This window comes from Melanerpes formicivorus, unplaced genomic scaffold (assembly GCF_026170545.1).
Source record: "Melanerpes formicivorus ecotype bairdi unplaced genomic scaffold, bMelFor1.0.p_v2 SCAF_6, whole genome shotgun sequence".
Lineage (NCBI taxonomy): Eukaryota > Metazoa > Chordata > Aves > Piciformes > Picidae > Melanerpes > Melanerpes formicivorus.
This window is the reverse complement of record NW_027142358.1, coordinates 27,384,885-27,400,586: the sequence shown is the minus strand read 5'-3', so window position 1 is coordinate 27,400,586 and position 15,702 is coordinate 27,384,885. Positions and strand designations below refer to the sequence as shown.

Genomic DNA, 15,702 nt, shown 5'->3' with positions numbered 1-15,702 from the left:
ACCGGTCCTACTTTATTTATTCATTTACACTCCCAAGTTTGGAATTCAGTGGAGAAACAGTTCCAAAGTAAAGAAATTGGTGTGTTCAGCAATAAAATCTGCTAGGGAAATAGAAATTGTAAAAATGATAACAGAGTTTGAAAGGTGCAGACTCTCCTAACCAATCTTACAGAACTGGAAGTACACAAACACCTGAAGCACTCTAGGAGCAAGAGCAGACCCAGCACTACTCAGGCAAGCGAGGCAAGAAAGTATCCAAATAAATGATGGTAAACTCTCTGCAGATTTCACACACACATAGGCTTACAAATCACCACATTATACCAAAAATAAAGACAGAAACGTTGGTTGAAAAGGGAATTGCCCTCCTAAAAAGCAAACTGAATGCATCCCACGTAGTAGTGCAAACTGCTCTGAAGCTAAATTACAACAACTCTTGGCAAGGAAACATTTGAAGATCCTTTGTGAAAAGCACTGAAAACAAGAGGGTCTTTAACCACAAATCCTCAATGCTGGCTTCAGGTTGTGGTTATATGACCTCTCTCCCATTCACCAAAGAGTTATCTTTTGTTTCTACTAAAAATGTTCATTGAAGGAACCTAGGGAAATAAAAAACTACAGGAGCAAACACCAGGAAAAAAGAATAGATGGAGTGTGGTCCCACCCCTGGGAAAACATCAACAGGACATCAGTAAGCCATGTTCTTTAGGCTGCAAGACCACAGGCCATGGAAATGCTACCCCCACACAACCAACCAAACTATTCTGTTCCTATAACAATCCACACTAAATGTCACTTTCCTGTGGATGTGGTGAAAAAGCAGCATGAGCATGATGCATTCTTTACTGTGAAGGCTGTCAGACACTGGAACAGGTTGCCCAGAGAGGTTCTTGATACCCTATTCCTTGAATAATTCAAGGCCAGATTGGCCAGAAGTTTGAGCAACCTGGTCTAGTGGAAGCTGTCCTTGCTCACTGCAGGGGCATAGGACTAGTGGTTAGGCATTGGAATAGGCAACCCAGGGAGGTGGTAGAGTTGCCATCCCTGGAAGTGTTCGAGAAACATGTGGACATGGTTTAATGGCCATGATGATCTTAGGTTGAAAGTTGGACTCAATGATCCTAGAGGTCTCTTCCAGCCAAAACAATGCTATGATTCTATGAATCACACATACACAGAATCACCAAGGTTGGAAGAGACCTCAAAGATCATCAAGTCCAACCTGTCACCACAGACCTCAAGACTAAACCATGGCACCAAGTGCCACATCCAATTCCCTCTTGAGCACCTCCAGGGATGGTGACTCCACCACCTCCCTGGGCAGATAGATGGCCTTTAGGGTTCCCTCCAAGCCAAACCATTCTGGGATTCTGTGCTCACTCTGGTGATGCTGGCTAATAATCACAGAATCAGACAATCACTTAGGTTGGAAGAAATCTTTAAGATGATCAAGTTCAACCACTGAATCCAGCACTGCCAGGTCACCTCTAAACCATGTCCCTCAGCACCACATCTACATAGTTTTTAAACACCTCCATGCTCCATGAATGGGGACTCAAATGAAAGTTACATGGATTTTACTGCAGAGGGGAAAAAAAACACACACAAATATCAAGAATCACAACAAATAAACAAACACCTAACCATTAGGAAACCTGAAACTGACTGGTCTCAGAAGAGCAAGATAAATGGGGAGTTGCCTGCTTCATTCTGAATTATCCTCTGGTGCCTCCAGGATAACAAAGCCCAGCAGCAGGAGACCTCTTAGTTCATCCAAACCCCTTACCACAGAAGGAAAGTTCATCCTGCTGCTTAATTTCACAAATTTGTCCTTATCTTTTATAAATAAGTGAAAAGTGCATTGCTTCCCCTTGTAAATCATCCATTATTTGCTTTGTATTAAAAATTCATAGTACCATTGACCCAAAGCTTCTTTGAGACTGGGGACTTTTGGTGTTGCTGCATCCTCATTTGTGTATACTTTCTGGAGAAGAGCAGTGTGACTGGTACAGCTTCAGCCAGCTGCTGAGACATCCTGACTGCCCTGCCAAGTAGCTGCATCTTCCCAACAGCAGTAATCCAAAGCCACTCTCCTCCATCACTCATTTATTTTATTTTGTTTGTATCTCATCTGACCTCAATCTGATTTACTGTTTTGGTTTTACTGGCTCAAATCTCTCATTCTTACCAAAAATTATTACTTTAACTTAAAAAAGGGTAAAATCTATGAGATAACCTAAGTTTTGAGAACTGGGATCTTCTTCCTTTTTTCAAGAGGGATAGAAAAACCCACTGCTGAGTTGTGCCACATTTTACAGTGACAATGGAGAGCACTTCTACTGTGGGGCCAGGTTGAGAGAGTTGGTGTTGCTCAGCCTGGAGATGAGGCAGCTCCAGAGAAATCTTATTGAGGCCTTTCAGTACTTAAAATGAGTCTCTGACAAAACTGGAGACAGACTTCTTAAGCAGGGCCTGTTGTGACAGAACAAGAGGTGATGGGTTATACTAAAAGATTGACTGGATAGAAGTTTTTATACAATGAGGGTGGTGAAACACTGGCCCAGGTTGTCCAGAGAGGTAGTAGATGCCCTGTCCCTGGAACCTTTCCAGGTCCAGTTGTTTGGGGCTCTGAGCAACCTGTTCTAGTTGCAGATGTCCCTGCTGACTACAGGAGGGTTGGACTAGATGACTTTTCAAAGTCCTCTTGCAACCCAAACCATTCCATGGTCCCATGAATGAGCTGTCACTGCAAGCAATGAGCTACCCCAACACATTTCTTTCTGGTTTTATCTCTTCCCTCAGCCAGGAAACACCTTTCAAGACAGATAAATCACTTCTGCATGGGCAAGCACTACATCAGTGACCAGCTTTTTGTCACTTCACCAGTGAGTCACCAGCCAGAAGTCAAAGGAAAAAGAGCATTGTTAGGGCATGGCTGTTCAAGAGGAAATGCAGACGGGGATGAGCTGAGGCAGCTCCCCCCGTGCCTGACAGGCACAGCACTGGGCAGGGCAAGGGCTCCTGTCCATGTGCCACAGGTGGCAGGACAGACTGTCACCAAGGCCACTCGTCCCCTCACTCACTGCCAGGACCAGAATAAAGCAACCTTTAACGCTACATTTGTTCAGGGAACTGTTTCAGTGGAGATAATCAGTTGGCTGGCGTCCCTGGGAAGAAAAATCTGAGCACATTGCAATCAAAACACAATCCAACAGCATCACCCTCTCCCACCAGACAGGAAATCTCCTGGCTATTCTTCCATTTCCCAGAGGCACCCTCTGAAGTCAACACAGAGGATTTTGGCAGGCATAAGGATATCACTGATGGAATTACCTGGAGTAAGTTGATGAAATTAAAAGGCACAATACTGTGCACATGCCTTAAAAGAATGTTCCATGTTGTGAAAACTCAGTAAGAAACCCTGCGCAAATACTCCACTAAATTGCTGCTGCACAGCTTCTCCTTATCTCTGTCTTATCAGTATCTCATTTCAGCACTGCTTGCACAAGTTTTCTGATATTTTTCACATACACTTAAAAGATAGCTACACTGCAGCTGAAAGTTTGGAATGAACACAGGCATTTTATTTAAGTACTAACCCCTCAATACAAACTGCTATCAGACAAGAGAAAGACTACCCCTCGATAAAACCTTGTGCTTCTGCACAGGCACTAAAGGGAAAAAAAAGCAGACCTTAGTTAAAAAGGATGAAGAAAGCCTGCACAGAGCAGTCTGGAGGCTTCAGCCACTTCTCATTCAGCTGCAATTCTGCTGCATCACACTGCAAACCAGTTAGAGCAACATCTGAATCATTCTGTAAGACAGCTCCCAACCCATAAACCGAGCCTCACGTGTGCGATACCCAGCAACGATGCTCCGCAAAGGGGAGGCAATTCACAGCTCTTCAATAATGTATCAACTCAATTTACAACACTTTTGATTACAGGGCACCAAATGGTATTTTAGGTTACAGACAGATTCTGCTTTCATTAATATTGTATCAAGAAATCAATAATGAAATGCCTATCACAGAACAAAGTCCTGCTCACAGCAGGCATCACATAGGCACACACACACCACACACCCCTGCCCCTCCACCAGGTTTGGATCCTCTGCTGCCACTTCCTAACCCAGCAAGGACATGGAGCTGGAATGCCATTCCATCCCAGTATGTGATGGATAAGAAGCAAGAAGCAAGTTGGAGTTTAAAGACACTATTCCTAGCATTGTGTTGGTTTAACTACCCTATTTGTATATGGATTTCAAACCTTAAGCATTGCCTTGATATGCAGTGACTAAGCCACACTTATCTCCAAATTCAATTCACATAAATTCACAGAATCACAGAATGGTAGGGGTTGGAAGGGACCTCTGTAGATGATCAATTCCAACCCCTCTGCCAGAGCACCTAAAGCAGATCTTATATGAACATATTCAGACAGGCCTTGAAAGTCTCCAGAGATGGAGACTCCACCACTTCTCCGGGCAGCCTGTTCCAGTGCTCTGCCACATTCAAAGTAAAGAAGTTTCTTCTCATGTTTAGCTGGAACTTCCTATGTTCAAGCTTGTGCCCATCCCTTTTAAACAAGGAGCACATTCTTATGTCTCTCCCCTTCTATTTTGAGTGTACCACTCTTGTTAATCCTGACAGAACTCCAAAGACCCCTTTATCCTTTTCAGCAAACTCATACACACAACTCCGTACTCATCAATTCCTTCACCTGGCCTCCTATGGCTGCACTTTACATCGAGATTAAAACACCAGCATCATCCCTCCCACAGAGAGGGGGGATGAGATTAGAGAACCTAATCCTCAGGTTCTCTGTATAACTGAACAATTTCTCCTTTAGAACCTCCCACCCCTTCAGCGAGGAGGGTAGACTGCACTCAGATCAGTAAGGCAAAGGCTTCATATTCCTTTTTATCTTTCTGGTTTTCACTCTACTCAGCTTTCAGCACTTGCCTCAGCTCTTGTTTTGTTCCTTACTACAGTACAACTGACCTGCTTCCAAATCTTGATAAAGAAATTTACCTGACATCATCAAACACGAAGAAACATATAAGCACTTTACTGATAATGTGCATAGCTCACAAAACACCAAGGACATGTGACAAGGCAGCACTGCACCAGACTTCCTACAGCTCTTTTTCACTTTATAGTTTGTCAAACCATGTCCACCCATTTTTATTCATAGAACTTCTTAAATGAAAGAGGAAAAAGGTCAGCAGGTACACAAGTCGAGGCGCTCCTACAACATGCTCTAAAACTAGTTCAGTCAATTACACAGCTCTGCAGCTTTGATCCAAAACCAAGCGACTTACTGCACAACTTGTTGTAAAGAAGAATAAAAAAAGCACACTATAAGCACAGCACAAGGCAGCTGCCTTGCAAGCCAACTTAATGAATAAGCACAGCTCTTGCTGTAATGAAGCACACAGCTTCCTGCGAGGAAGACACACAGGAAAAACAAACTTCAAACCCCCCATAAGCCACTACTGTCACCTTCCAGTTGGGGACATGCAAGAGATCACTCAGCCTGTGAAACACAAGGACAATGAGAACGTGTGTCTTAAACAGACCCCCAAAACTGCAGAGATCCCAAATCATCATCTCCCAGCTTCTCCTAATTTCAGACACAACCCAGGCCTTATAATGCAGGAGCTGGGAATGCAACAGAGGGTGGGAGAAGAGCAATAAACCACGAGAAATAGGGATTAAAAAACAGCTGCTCTGGCAGAGGTCAGCCATTCACAGAATGGTGGGGGGTTGGAAAGGACCTCTAGGATGATTTCATCCAGTCCAACCCACCTGATAAAGCAAGGTCACCCACAGCAGGTTGCCCAGGATTACAGCATCCAGGTGGGTTTGGCGTCTCTCCAGAGGAGACTCCACAACCTCTCTTGGCAGCCTGCTCCCAGGCTCTGGCACCCTCACAGCAAAGTTCTTCCTCATCATCACATGGAACCTCCTGAGTTCCAGGTTGTGCCCATTGCCCCTTGTCCTGTTGCTGGGCACCACTGACAAGAGTATGGCCTCATCGTCTTGACACCCACCCTTTAGATATTGACAAGTACCGAGAAGATCCCCTTAACTCAGAGGTCAAAAACATCAACCAAGCTAGATAACAGAGAACACAAACATATGAAGTTGGGGGAAAAAAGGAAAGAAAACAAGATACAAAAGCAAATCACAACCCAAATGTGTTAAAATTACCAGCTTTGCATCTGCACTTCACAGACTGAAGATAAATAACTGCAATCCAAAAGCATCACCACACAGATTTGAGGTCTGTAACCATCTCTGGTCTCATTAAAGGCATCGAGGGCATGAGAAGCTTTTAAACTAGAAATTCAGAGGGTTTTTCACTTGGCAGAATATCTTAGAAGCATTTACAGAACAGAGTGTGGTAGTCAAAGCACAGCACACAAGGACGGCTGGTGTAACACAGATCCTATGTCGTTCTTTTATTTGTGAACAAAGACAGAGCAAATTGAAAGAGTCAAACACTCCACCCACACACCATTTCGTTCCTCACGTTATTTTCCTACCCTTCATCTCCCACATTTCTAAGCCAACTAATTTTTGTCACTTGAGAAAACAAACAATTTTAGCTTAATTCCCTTCACTCCTCTAATGCATAGCCTCAAGACATGATGTTTACATCTATACCAGAATGGCGCTGCTTGTCTCAGAGACCTCAGCCAGATGTTCTCTGCTTGTTCCCACCTCCACCCCTACCTCCTTTCTCTCAAGGGCACCAGTACCACAACCCCAGCACAAAGAAGAGGGAAGCTGCCCCACAAGCCCCTCAACACCATCAGCACTAATTATACATTATTAAACCCACTAAAGACTCCTCAAGGCCCAACCACCACCAGACCACTTGGCTCTTCCCACAACAAAACGTAAATGGTTTCATCTGTTACCCAGCAAAGCTAACTAGAAAACTTAATGTACCTACTGGATGAGAGTACATTGTAGCCACATAGAAACCTCTTAAATAATGTTGAGTTTTCAGCTGAATATCATTAATTTTCATTAAAAGTTACTTTTGGGGTGGGGCAGGGAGGGTTGTTTGGGGTGGTTGTGTTTTTGTTTTACAAGCCTCAAAGCACAACATGCACAGAAGCTAAGATCACCATGCACAGAACAAATATTTTTCAGTTCTCAGCCTCTTTACTTCTACTGTCCAAGTTTTCTCATTGAGCTTATAACATCTCAGGGAAAAAACAAACCATAACCATAAGCTCAATAAACCATGTAATTTCTTTACACTCAGCAGTCTCTACCCCCACACAAATCAGACACAGGCAGCAGCTTAGCAGCCACGCAGCTAAAGTCACAGTAAATCACCTCACTCCATGGAATTAAGCCCCAAGGACAGGAATCTCACAGAAAAAAAATTAAAAACAATTAAATGACAGCCTTTCCCAATTAAGAAACACTCTTCCATCAAACAGCAGGTATCCATTAACCCTTTCTACAACCTATAATTAGAGCACCAAAACCAAATCCAGTAATGGGAGACAGTTAAAAGTTGTCTTTCCATTATCTTAGTGAGGTTTATCAATATTTTTCCTTCTATTTTAAACAAAAGCATAAGCAGGCATGGGGGGGGGGGGCAAATATTTGTCTTTAGAAGTAATAAGTCCGATTTTTTTTGCCATGGAAGTCTCACAGCCTGTATAAGGAAAACACCAAGTTTTCCCACCAGCTGCAGGATTTACACACCTATCTCCACACAGCCAGGTGCTCTCCTTGTCAGCTGCTCTGAGGATACCAGAGCCTTGCCGTGCCCGGTGGCTCTGCCATAGGGAAGGGTCCACCAGAGAGCATAGAGGCAGCACGGGCAGTAACACTGGTTCCTCCACTGACCCCCATTTGGTGCCAAATCACAGCGTTTGCCAGGGCACTGCACTGTCAGCTGTGCGCACCAGCCAGCCAACTTAAGTAACACCACAACAAACAAACAAACAAGAGCACAAATGGAAACATACAGAATTTAAACCACTCTAATCTTGCTCAAGGGGGACTACGAGAGTTTGTACATGGTCGTGTCAGCCCTCAGCTATCGGTCTTGAGCACTGCGTGTGCCCACAGCCCTGCTCACCTCGGAAAAAGCTGGATGAAGGCGGCATGGACGCGCTGACAGAAGATAAACAGCATCTTAAAGCTACAGCTCACAGGCAAGCCCCAGACGGGGACTGGGGAAGCACCTGGCAGCCCAGATATCAGCGTTTCCCAGTTGGGTGGCAAGGAGACAAGTTAACAGGACTGGGGTACGCAATGCTTGGCTGGTCCCTTGGCCTCAACTCTCTCGCATGCGCATCCCTCATCGCCCCAAAACCCAGCCCAGCGTGACAGCCCCTCAGTGAGGGGACACCCGGTCACCTCACCTCGACATGAGCGTGCTCGCTGCCCTCCGCGCTCCCACGGGAATGTGCCTGTCCCTCCGGCGCCTCCAGCGGGAGAGCCACCAAGCGGGAGCTCCCGAGGATGTGCATCCCGCGGAGAAAGGGACCGTGTGTGTCCCCTAACTCGGGGCACACCTTTGCAGGGCGAACGCGGCCCCGGGCAGCCCGGGCTAGCTTTAGAAGCCCTTACGGGAAGAAGCACGCAGATCCCGGTTGCTTCCCACCGCGCTCCAAGGGACAGCCCCGGCTTCCTCCAGCGGGGTGTGAGAAGCATTGCCCGGCCACCCCTCCACACCCAGCGGCAACCGGGACGGAGCCGCTCCGCACCTGCCGTCCGCTCCGACCGCCAGCAGCACCTGCCGACGGCAGCGGCGGCCCCGGAGCTGCAGCATCCTCGCGTCCCCCGCTCACTGCCCCGCAGCCGGGCGGGTCTCCCCTTCTTCCCTCCCTCCGTCCCTCCGCCGCGCCGGGCACCCGGCTCCGCTCAACTCACCGGCTCCGGCGGCGGCGGCTCCACGGGCTCCTTTGGCGCCCCCCGCACAGCGGCGGCGGGCGCGGCCGGCCGCGGGACGCCCAGGCGGTCTCCGGCCCGAGGCGGCGGGGAGAGGCGGCGGCAGCCAGGCAGGAAATTTCCCTTCGCCGCCGCCGCCGCCTCCTTCCCTCGGCGCCGCGGCGGCGGGTTTGGAGCCGCCTAGTGGACACTGCCCGTAGCGGCAGAGCCCGGACACAGGCCCAGCCGGAGCAGGGGAGCTCCTTGCTCAACTCCAGGGTATTTAACCCCCCGGCGCCTATCTGCCTCCTGCTGAAAGTGACTAAATGTCAAAGAGTCGTAGAATCGGCCTGGTTGGAGGGGACGTTTAAGAACAACAAGTCCAACCATTATAACCACATATGAATGTATTTCTTACAAGTCTTCTATCCCGTTTAGAATTTAGTTTTGGTTGGAAAAGACCTTTAAGATATCAAGCCCAACAATTAGCACAGTACTGCCAGGTCACCACTAAACCAAGTCCCTCGGCACCACATCTGCACAGCTTCTAAATACACCCAGGGATGGGGACTCTATTGCTGCCCTGGGCAGCCTGGTCCAGGGCTTGACAACCCTTTCAAGGAAGAAATTTATCCACATATCCAAACTAAACCTTCCCTGATGCAGCTTGAGGCCATTTCCTGTTCTACCACTTGCTGCCTGGGAGAAAAACTGACCCCCTACTTCTCTCCAACATCCTTTCAGGGAGTTGTAGAGCACAAGAAGGTCTCCTCAGAGCCCCCTTTGCTCCAGGCCCTTCAGCTGTTTCTCACAAGACTTGTGCTGTAGAAGTGAACACAGTATCACATAATCACAGAATGATAGGGGTTGGAAGGGACCTCTGGAGGCCATTGAGTCCAACCTCACTGCCAGAGCAGGTTCATCTATAGCAGGTTGCACAGAACAGCATCCAGTTGGGCTCTGAATGACTCCAGAGAAGAAGACCACAATATCTCTGGGCAGCCTGTTCCAGTGCTCTACCACCCTCAAAGCAAAGAAGCTTCTCTTTGTGTGTTGAAACACTGACATTGCAAACAGGGTTTCAGCTCCATTACCTGGTCCCATCATGGCTACTACACCAAGTAAAGTGTCAGTAAGTCTATCTGTGCATGCTCAAAGTGCCTTGTTTCCTCCTGTTATCACAGAGACATTGGTGACAGCTCAGGGCTGAGGAGGAACTGGAGCATGAGGCTGGGGTCTGATGGTGCTGAGCTCCTGTGCAGCAAGCACCATCTTGGGCATACTTGTCCCCTCAAGACAACCACTGTGACAAAGTTTGGAGGTGTCTAGAACTCCTCTGTCAGAATCAGACAGCCTCCCAAGATCCTTCTGACAGCCTCCCAAGATCCTTCTGACAGCCTCCCTGGATCCCTCCCATTTCTGTTCAGCTCACCATTAATGTCCTGGTGGAGCTGGAGTGGAAGAGACAATTCTGAGGCCTTTTGCACCCACCTCCCCCTCCAAGAACTCTCTGCAGCAGCTTGGGCTGCACAGGGCTGATAAATCAGGACAGTGAAACCCAAAATAGAAATGTCAGGCTGAAAAGTAGGGCAGGAAGGAGGGGATTACTGAAGGCAAGGCGAGAATCAGGGAGTCTGAAGGCACATCTCGCTTTGTTTTGTCTCCAGTCCCTAGGATGCCACCTCTTGCAGAAGAAGGAAAGTCTCCCTGTGGAAGAAATCTCCTCCAAGATGGACTTAGGATACTTTCAGGTTATTCATGGTACTTCTACCAGGTTATGGTACTTTCAAAGACCCATATCCATGCCTACTGTATTTATTTTAAGCTTAGCAAAGGATGTCAGAGAGTTAGGGGTTGTACAATAAAGGCCATCACAACAAAACATTAGAACATCTGTGGATATTTGCCTCTTCCATGGAAAACTTAATCAGAGCCTAATTACATCCCCCTTGGCTTCATGTTGACTTAGAAACATCAATTTAGGGAAGTCTGGGATTTTTCAGCAGCCATGGCAGTGCAAATGGGCATGGCACCAAGAAGACGTTCGATTCTAATGAACATGTTTGCAGATCTAATGACTGCAAGTCAGCAATTTCCTCTCTACCAACCACTTGTAAGAAATTGTATATTAATTTAAATGACTGCTTATACCCAAGCAATAAAACAGAAGGAATTATTATACATGAAGGATAAAATTGCCACATCTTCTATTAGTGCTGAAAGTAAAAGTACTATTAGGGTTCCAAAATTAATTAGTCATGAGAAAGAAATGTGAAGCCAAGTTGTAGAATAAAGAACCCTTTTTTATTATTATTCTATTTCTAGTTATTAATAGATTCCTTGTGGGAATTAAATTTTCTTTAGATGAGGGAAAGATATACATAATTCTACAGCTGCGAAACAAAGTAGTAGAAGAAACTTGGTCCAATCTTTCTTGCTCCAGCACCTTACACTCAAGACATAAAAATAGCTTTTGACACAACACAACAATAATTTAGCCTTGCTGATCCCTAGCATAGCTAGGGCTCCTCTTTCTTGGAGTCATGTCCAAGATACTTCTAAGCCTGGCTTTATGCTGCTGATATGTTTCAGGAGATGCTCATCATCTGGAGATAACAGGAGCAAGTAAAGCTTGAGGACAATTTTATCTTCAGGTATTGTCTAGACAAAAACAACAGTGTATTATGTTCTCTGATACAGTGCTTTATCCTGATTATAGAATCATAGAATGATTTGGGTTGAAAAAGGAACTTTTAAAAGTCACCTAGTCACAGACTCACCAAATCACCAAAGTTGGAAGAGACCTCAAAGATCATCAAGTCCAACCTGTCACCACAGACCTCATGACTAAACCATGGCACCAAGTGCCAAGTCTAATCCCCTCTTGAACACCTCCAGGGATGGTGACTCCACCACCTCCCTGGGCAGCCCATTCCAATGGCTAATGACTCTCAGTGAAGAACTTTCTCCTCACCTCAAGCCTAAACTTTCCCTGGCGCAGCTTGAGACTGTGTCCTCTTGTTCTGGTGCTGGTTGCCTGGGAGAATAGACAACCCCCTCCTCGCTACAACTTCAGGTAGTTGTAGACAGCAATAAGGTCTCCCCTGAGCCGCCTCTTCTCCAGGCTAAACAACCTCAGCTCCCTCAGCCTCTCCTCATAGTCCAACCTGCAATCAGCCAGGGCATTTTCAACTAGACCAGGCTGCTCAAAGGCTCATGCAACCTGGCCTGGAATAGTTCCAGGGATGGGGCATTTAGTGTCTCTTTGTGCAACCTGGGCCATCCTCAGCATAAAAGATTTATTTCCTCTCTCCAGTCTAAATCTCCCCCTTTTAGTTACAAACTATTACCCCTCGTCCTGTGACAACAGGCTCCACTAATAAGTCTGTCCTCAGCTTTCTTAAAGAGCCCTTTAAGTACTGAAAGGCCACAATAAGGTCTTCATGGACCCTTCCCTTCTCCAGACTGAACAACTGCAAATCTCTGAACCCATCCTCACAGCAAAGGGGTTCCAGCCCTCTGTATTCCACAAAATCTAGGAGATCTGAAGAAAAAAGCACCTTTAATCCTTTTTTGAAGGCTCTCCAGGTGAGGTCTGAAGAGAATTTATGCTGGTAAGAATAGAATAGAATAGAATAGAATAGAATAGAATAGAATAGAATAGAATAGAATAGAATAGACCAGACCAGACCAGACCAGACCAGGTTGGAAGGGACCTTCAAGATCATCATGTCCAACCTATCATCCAACACCACCTAATCAACTAAACCATGCAACCAAGCACCTAAGAAGAAGGAGAGGACAGAAAATGAAGCTGCTGTGGGATTTGAAGCCAATTAGCTACCCTAACAGAGGTTACTTGCTCCATCAGAAAATAAAATTAAGAAATTAGAAGACTGAAATTCTGAAACACAAATAAGATAATAATGGGTAGATACCCCTGTGTTTAGCCCAATAGAGCTCCAACAGTGATTTATCTTTGTCTCACAGTCCACTGGTCACTGTCTCTTCCTTACTCTCCATCACAAATCAAATACATTCTCAGAAATGTCAGCTCTTTGGCAACCATTTCACCCTTGCTTCCAATTTGCTGGAGGAGACGCAGGACCTCTGACAGCTTCTGGCAGACCCCAGCACCTGCATCCCTTTTTTTGCACTGTGGAAGTAACATTATTCCAGTAGAAATGGTGGAAACTTTCCCATAAGCAGTTACAGTCACTTTGCTGTTACCAAAAAGTATCTTTGCTTCAAGGTCAATAAATAAATGATAGGAATTAGGCAATATTTGAACACCAAAAAATGTATTGCAGGTGTTCCAGAATGATAGTAAACCTGACAGCACCAAGTAACATAATATTATGGCTTCTCCTTTCTGTAGACCCCAAATACAATGTGTGGTCACAGCCTGGAGAAAAAAAGGTTTCAAAGTGGAGCATCTAGAATCTTATTAAAGCACAGGATACGAAATATAACACTACTCTTCCCTTCACTTAGGCAAAAGCTCTCCAAATATTTACCTGGCTTCCACATATACTCAGAAATGGCCACCATACCCTTGGTACCAGCATGGGAGATCTGTCTCTTTAGTGACATCCTGGAACACTGACTGTAAACATATTCACTACAACCCAGACACTGAGGTGTTGCAGAGCATCCAGAGAAGGTCAATGAAGCTGGTGAAGGGTCTAGAGCAAAAGCCTTGTAAGGACCAGCTGAGGGGTCTGGGGTTGTTTAGTTTGAAGAAAAGGAGGGTGAGGGGAGACCTTCTGTCTCTTTATAACTCCCCTAAAAGAGGCTGGAGGGGGAGGCGGGTGTCTGTTCTCCCAAGAAATAAGTGACAGGACAAGAGGAAACAACCTCAAGTAGCAACAAGGGAGGTTTAGGTTGGACATTAGGAAAAAAATCTTACCCAAAAGAATTATCATGGCCTGGACCAGGCTGCCCAGGGCAGTGGTAGAGTCCCCAACCCTGGAGGGGTTCCAAAGCCATATAGATGTGGTGCTGAGGGACATGGTGTAGTGGTGACCTGGCAGCGCTGGGTTAATGGTTGAACTCAGTCATTTAAAGGTCTCTTTTTACTAAAGCAATTCTACGATTCTGTGATTCTTTGAATATGCAACATCCCAGTGGTAGCCAATTTAATGACTTCAAAGAGCTATTTGTCTAAGATTTTTACATTTGAAATCTAATATTAAGAGTATCTAGGAATATATATTTTATTACTTAAGACTCCAGATTTTTATAATTGTTACAGATATTGCAATAAACTAAAGCCAGTCCTGCCAGCTCTTCTCCACCTCCAGGGTTTATTCTAGACATTGCAAACCTTGATGGCAGCTTCAAAGCCACATTTTCTTAAACAAAAATGATTGCTGAGGCTGCATTTTCTGTTTCTTACAAGGCCAGGAGGCTTTTTCTTCCCCATCTCCAATGAACTCTACTTGACCACTCAGTCTGCACTATTCAGTGATGAATGACAGCAGCTTTTTAATGCCTAAACACATTCACTTAAGTTTTGCAAGTAATCTTTTGAGGTATAGGAAAAAGATACCCTCAGACATCTGAGAGGCTTTAGGGGAGCTCAGGAGTTTTAGTAACTGCAGTCCCTGACTTTGAGGGTTAAAGATAGATGGAAGACATCTATATACTTTCAGAATTGCATTTTACAACTCCTTGGTTTACCAGAATTGCTCCTGCTGTTCTGTTCAATTCCCCAAAACATTTTCCATCTTGGAAATGGAAAGAAGCCAGGCGTTCAGCGAGCTGCTCCTGAAGAACAGCTCTCCTTCGCCTGACTTGGTATGTGTTGTGTGAGAAGTGTTAGAAGATACATTTTACAATGGAAGGATTAACTTCCCAACAAAGCTTAGCGCTGGCTAACTTCTCAATCTCAAAATCTTCGAGGAAAGGCAATTTCAAGGGCTGCCCCTGGAGCCATCATGCGAGGCAAGCAGTGTCCTTGTTCAAGAAGGAGCACTTGTGGTAAGCAGACAAGACACTGAATGTAGCTTTTCCTCTTCTACCAAGACCAGGCATATTTGACCATCATCTCTTCCAGTGTCTGAGGACAAAACACAGTCGTATTGCAACTACGTTCTAGAGTAGTTCAGGTTTTACCTCAAGATGCCAGAACAGTCACCAGCTAGGTTAAATGATAGAATTATAGAATCACAGTAGGGTGGGGGGTTGTAGCAACCATTAAAGGTCATCCAGTCCAAGCCCCTGCAGTCAGTAGGGACATCTGCAACTAGAGCAGGTTGTTCAGAGCTCCATACAACTTCAACTGAAATGGTTCCAGGGATGGGGCATCTTTTATGTCTTTGGGCAACCCAGACCAGTGTCTCACCACCCTCACTGTAAAACATTTCTTCCTTCTATCCAGTCTTAATCTCCCTCTTTTAGTTCAAACCATCATTCCTTGTCCTGTCACAACAGGCCCTGCTAAAAAGTCTGTCCCTATCTTTCTTATTGGCACCTTTACAGTATCACAGTATCACAGTATCACTTAGGTTGGAAAGGACCTCGAGAATCATCGAGTCCAACCTGACACCACAGACCCCATGACTAGACCATGGCACCAAGTGCCACGTCCAATCTCCCCTTGAACGCCTCCAGGGTCGATGACTCAACCACCTCCCTGGGCAACCCATTCCAATGCCGAATGACTCGCTCGGTGAAGAACTTCCTCCTCACCTCGAGTCTGAACCTCCCCTGGCGCAGCTTGAGACTGTGTCCCCTTGTTCTGGTGCTGGTTGCCTGGGAGAAGAGGCCAACTCCCTCCTGGCTACAACCACCCT

General features: G+C 45.9%; 1 protein-coding gene across 1 annotated transcript in view; it reads right to left on the bottom strand.

Annotated features, from left to right (window-relative positions):
- PTPRE (protein tyrosine phosphatase receptor type E) overlaps window positions 1-8,984 on the bottom strand; it is a 124,179-nt gene extending 115,195 nt beyond the window's left edge. Inside the window, exon 1 of the mRNA XM_068140212.1 lies at window positions 8,909-8,984. The gene's annotated coding sequence lies outside the window, so the exon portion shown is untranslated. The remainder of the gene's footprint in view (window positions 1-8,908) is intronic.
- Between the last annotated feature and the right edge of the window lie 6,718 nt (window positions 8,985-15,702).